The sequence below is a fragment of the Amblyomma americanum genome, chromosome 3 (genome assembly GCF_052857255.1).
Source record: "Amblyomma americanum isolate KBUSLIRL-KWMA chromosome 3, ASM5285725v1, whole genome shotgun sequence".
NCBI classification, from domain to species: domain Eukaryota; kingdom Metazoa; phylum Arthropoda; class Arachnida; order Ixodida; family Ixodidae; genus Amblyomma; species Amblyomma americanum.
In genome coordinates this window covers 211,046,762-211,052,924 of record NC_135499.1, presented here as the reverse complement: position 1 = coordinate 211,052,924, position 6,163 = coordinate 211,046,762, and positions in this window count along the sequence as shown.

Here is a 6,163-nt window from a genome sequence, read left to right as displayed (position 1 = left end):
AAATGCAGATGTCCCCATTCCAACTCGTCTACGGCCGTGCAGTGACGACGATGCTCGACGCAATCTGGACGACTCTAGCCTCCACACTGATACCTACACGTTCCTGGAACGCACCGAAGCTGCTCGCCAACTGGCCAAAGTTCGAATTCAGGACCAACAACTTCGAGATGCAGATCGCTACAATCGGCGCCGTCACGACGTCCATTATGCGCCTGGCGACCGTGTGTGGGTGTGGTTCCCGAGCTGGCCTTAGAAAAAGAAGCCGAAGTGTCTGGCTGCGAATGCTCCGCTTTTGGGACTGCTACTGACGTACGCTGCAGTCACCTACTTTGACGTATCCAACCGAGCTGTACCACCCGTGACAATATGATGCCAGAAACAGAAAGGTACATAGTCAGGAAACGGAGGAGCCAAAAGCAATAACACCTATTCACGCCATTTAACGAGGAACCATGAACTCACCCCCACAATCACTATCTGTAGATAATACTTTATGCGAGCAGGCACACTGTCGAAATAAAAAAATAATAATAAACCATGATCAAACCCGCTATTCACGGCGTCATAATTTGGTAGATAATTTCACGAACAGCTGCAGCAGATAAGTAGCTGCACACTTTGGGTAAGCGGCCATCATATCTTTAGAGCGACAGCGTTAAGTCTGCCTGCCTTTGTGCAGAAAAACCAGCGTCGTCGTCAGCGGCGGTGGTGTCAGTGTCTGTGTTGTGAGCGAAAAATCTCCGGAGTAGCAACATAGGTGGATAGCCTAGGCCACATCACCTTGTGGCTTCATCAGAACCTACCCACCGGATTGTGAGCAGACTGGCCACCGTGGCAGTTGAATTAATTATTGGCTGCGATAAGTTGCCCAGGAGGAGCAACCTGGGTCGCACAAACCCCAACGGTGGCAGCACCTGCCATCGCCGGGGCTATCGCTTAACCGCTGCACCAGAAGTGGTGCGAGGACTCACAGGGATAGATGAGTGTAAAATTGAGGGAAGAACAGTTACGCATATATCGGCGTTAACCCATTGAGGATATCGCGTTATACTCTTAAAGCGGAGCTGAAGTGTCCCCCTCCAGTTTTTTCATTGCAGTTCTTTGTACGCTTTCATTAAGAGAGCTATTCAAACGACAGAAATCATTATTGATTAAGTTACTTCAGATTTTATGGAAGCAACAATTAGAGTAGCGTAATAGGACCACATCATAATGAGCGAATGGAGTCACGTCCTAAGTTGTTCGCTTTCCAATAACCTTCATTAGTTACACCGACTTCTGTGCCACTGATTGCATTGGAACGTAGACTCTCGCCGCTGGAGATGCTCACAAAAGGGCTAACAGATATTTAGCCCATAAATAGTTTAGCAAGAGATGCGTAGTGCGTAGAAAACGCTGTCATAGCAGGAAGGTCACTCTCGTGCGTCATTTCCCGACTTTCTCTCACATGGCTATCCCCCGTGCGAAAATCCGTTCCAGTCCGTTGTCTTTTGCTTAATCGCTATTAGCTGCAATTACGATGATATGGATGAAAACTGGTAGTTAAAATGCTCGAGGTATATTAAAAACTGTTCCGTACCCCCCTTCTCCCTTCAAGTGACAACTATTACAGTTGTTTATTGTTTTGCTGTAGGAAAGTAATTACAAGGGCTTGGCAGATGAGCCCGTGCGTCAACGAAATGCGCGAAACGACCGCGCCGAGCGTTATATGCGTCGCGCCAAAACAAACAAGCAGCAAACGTGGACGCACTCGCCGTGTTCTCTCGCGCGTGGCGCCACCATGCGGCGATAGCTGTCAGGTTGGCCGAAGTGCGGCGCGTTCTCTCGATTTGCTAATACGGCTCCGCGTCCGCCATTAATAAAGGCCGGCAGGGGACACACACTGGGCGAAATGAGTTCCTCTGTCGTCTCGGCCTGCGGAGCTTGTGTCCTTTTACAAGCACGTAAATGAAATCACGTGGCCTGGAACCGCAATTAGCAAAGTGATGCACGCTTCCCCCGCCTGGCGGCGCCGCCATGCAGTTCGCGAACGAATGAAGAAAAATAAACAACGAAGAGCGACGCACGGGAAAGTGGCGGCCGGGCCTGCCGTGTAATTGATAATAAAAGCAGTGGTCGAGGACCGGGGCCCAAAGGCGAGCACGCACTGGGGAGTCCGCGTAGAGTGCGTGTCACGACGTGGCCGCCCGCTAATAAAGGCCAGTTAATAGGGCCAATAAAAAAGTTCCAGCGTAATCACGTTTCCTCCGCGAACTTTGGAGCTCGCGTGCGAGCGCTGCTCGGTTGGAGGTGGTGCGCGCCGCGCTTTGGCAAAGCGGCTCTTTCGCCGGGCTCGCGAGTTGCGCAGTGAAGCATCGGTGTGGGTTCGCATGTGCACGTCTATGAGGCGAGCGTATATTACGAAGACTCTTAACGCACTTCACGTGACCCACACGGTGGTTGCAGGAATTCCAGGTATCCATTTATTTAGGAAATACTGCAGGCATACCATCCCTAAAGAGGAGAGGTCAGTACGGCAAAAACTGTGTAATAAAAGAAAATGAGTACATCACATAATAGTACATCGATAATTACAATTAAAAGGCTAAGCGAAGCACAGCTCAACACATCGCATTTCAGTTGTTCGCAGATATAAACGGGGAATTAACAGCAGGGTGTTCTAGCCTGGAATCGTTCATGGAAAAAATAAAAAATTAATTTAGTTAGCGTAAATAAAGGTGATAAGATATGATAGTTTTTATGGCGGCATGGTCATGTGAAATCTTTGGGAAAGGGTTGTCTTTGGGTTTATTGCAAGTTCGGAAAAACATGAGCGTTCAAGAAAGGCTAGTCGGGCTTGCTTTTTATGAAATGAATGAAAATAAAGACATAATGGCGATGCTACATTACATGTTCCAAGCGACCGCTGTGCAGTGTTCCAACTTGATTTTAGTGCACACTGGAAACACTGTCACCACGCTGTTGGAGGCCACTATCTGAGGAAAAAATTGCGTCCAGAACTGATGTATTCCGACACAATGCAAGTATGCATTCTGAATACGGGAACTCACCGACCTTGCGCAAAGTTGCTAGGGTATTTAAGGCAGCAATAGAGTGCTGCACTACCCAGAAGTACTTGAGAGCCTGCGCATCCAAGGTGAAAAGACTACTGCTGTTCACACAAGCTGAAGTCGTGCGTAGCGCCGCTGAGCGATGCCCGGCAAATATTTCGATGTGTCGAGAGCAGAAAAAAAATCGGTCTATCTCGTCGCTGAAAACAGGTGCCAGTTTGCGGGACTGGTGTAGCACAGTACAGGACGGGTCATAGGTACCACCATAGGAAAATAATAGTGAAACCCATATTTTTCGGATGATGAGAGCCCCCTCCTGCCTTTCTATAAGAGTGACCCATAAATGCTCCCCAGACTTCCCATCATAATGACCTTGTTGGAGCCCGCAGTTGCATGACTTCAGCTTCGCTTCGGGCCCTAACGAGTGCAGCGCAGCACAGGCGCGGAATCTTCTGAGTAGCACGGAGAAGAAAGCGAGAGAAATCTTTTGGACTTTCCAATTCGAAGCATTTTTAGTTAATCGGTTTCTTCTTTCCATTGTCCTTCTTAAGCTACGTCACCCATATTTCGAGATGTATCCGGCATAGTAACTGCGCTGGCTGCATAATCATCATCATCACCAGCCCGACTATGCCCACTGCAGGGCAAGGGCCTCTTCCATGTCTCTATAGATAACCCTCTCCGTTGCCATCTGCGCCCACCATATGCCCGCAAACTTCCTAATCTCATTCGCCCACGTAACTTTCTGCTGCCTCCTGCTACGCTTGACTTCTCTTGGAATCCGCTCCGTTACCCTTAAGGACCAGTGGTTCCCTTGCCTTCGCACCACATGCCCTGCCCAAGCCCATTTTTTTTTTGCAAGCGATGTTTATTGCCTCAGGGCATAAAAGTTATGAAATGAGAGATGAGTAATATGCTTAAATAAATGAAAAAAAGGTGGGCTGATCTAATGAAATCAAGCAGTGAACGACGATATGAGCCCTGTGTCCAGGCAATATAAGAATCTGGATTGTCCGATGAGGGACCCACCGCCACCAGGTGCCGAATTCTCGTCGGCTTCAGTGCCGGGCAAACCCACAACAGGCGGTGGATATTTCTTCCTCTTGATTTCGACTAGGATGTAATTAACTCGCATTTGTTCCCTCACCCACTCTGCCCGCTTCCGGTTTCTTAACGTTACACCTATCATTTTTCTTTCCGTAGCTCGCGGCCGCGCACCACGCTCCGCGCATGTTCACATGTGATCAGTGGTCAAAGAAACACATGTGGTCAAAGAAACACCGATGTGCTGCCGTCGAGTGTCGCCGATACGCACCGAAGCAGGACGATGTGAAGTAGCAGGGCTACAACAGATGTGGGAAGTCAACCGTTGCCGTTACGCAACTAAGGCTCAGAAAAAAAACGGTGTCTACAAAAGATGCAGAAAGCCGCCCGACAATGGCGCGCCCACAAAACCACAGAGGAACACTACGCGAGGATCACGATGCGTCAAGTTAGGCGTCGTAGTGCGACAGAACAACAATTTACGCCCAGGGCCGCTGCTTACTTTGTGTAGCACTTTAATGTAAGACTAGTTCAGTGTGTCGTGCAGCGTGTGCGACAGATTTTCGTTTACGTCAGCCGCTGTGTTCACAGTGAGTTGCGTAGTATCATTGCGAATGCTCTCGCAGTTAAAAGGCGACCAGTGTAGTGGTTTCCGCAATATTTTTAGAGAGTAGAAGACTTTTCATCGATGATTCGACAGCCACATTTTGGCGTTAAGGAAGTAATGTACGACAACGTGAGTTTTCACATTCGCACTCGAGACTGGACAGTCTATAGACCAGTTGGTTTCCATGCTGCATACGTGTGTGTTGTTTTATGGCACTTCTGCAACTAAGACTATTATGTGCTAAGTGGTGCATAAGCTAACAGACCGCTGCAACTACGGCGACTCTAACGAATGCTTGATCCCCGACCGGTTCGCATACTCGGCTGTCGGAGGCGCTCCAAATGGACGCAATCCTTAAACTTGCCAGCATCAAAGGACGTTCGCAGGCAGCACTTTGCAAGAATCCGGCGACGAGCCATCCATTCTAAAGACCGGCAACATCGACGCCATCAGAAAGAAAATAGAGCTCAAGAGCAAATACAGTCAAACTAACCAGTGCCTCGAAGGCCAAACCATCAGGCGAGGCAACGACCAGGCATGCTAGCCGTTTGCGCGAAAAAAAAAAATAATTTTGTCTCCGCAGAAAGCCAGGGACGCGTATTTTGCTGGTTAGGTCAGCACCTCAGAATCAAATTCTCGGTTTATCTAAATCACAATGTTTCACCAGTATTCGCTAAGTATGTCGTTCTGCGGTTTGCTTATTAAGCGGTGGAAGTAAAACATCCCGCTATCAGGCCCTAGCAACGAACCGTTGTGAGAGTTTTAGGAACCTATCCAGTGGAAACAATAGGGCAGACCTGAATGTGTACGTAGTCACTATTGAGTTACATTCTGTTTGGGCTTCCTGCAGACAAGGCAAAATGAGTCATGAAGTTTACTGACTCTATCACCTCGAAACAGTTCATTGAGGCTGGCTACCGGCACTTGTCCAGCGGCCTGGCGGTCGTCGCGGTAGAGTACAGTGTCAACTTGATGGCTCACTGAGCTCCTCTCATGACTGTAGTGTACTGCTTCCTTCTATGGAGCCAGATAAGCAGGATATGGAACTAATGGAACGAAACTGGGATTCTGAAGGTTGGCGATCCGACAGAACGATTTGCGGGCATTGTCCACGTTTTATGGCTCTATGGCAATGTTAGAATTTGCAGCCAAATACAAGGGTATGTATGCGTAAGGAGAGGATTGTCGTGCTCCCAGTCACGCCGGCTCTTTTGGGTAAGTTGAGCAGCGCGACCGCGTTTTCATTGACTGCTGATAATTCGGGCCTTTTCTGAAATCGAGCCAGTTTTTATCAAGCAAACAACAACGTGATATCAGTTTGCGTGAATAATTGGTTATGAAGATTAGCATTCAGTGTTCACCAGCTACCCAGCTGCAAAATAGGACTTGGAAGTCACCTTTCCTGCGAACAATTCCTTTGGCGTAACTTTATATAGTCTGTAAACTCTGCATGAAAAATTAC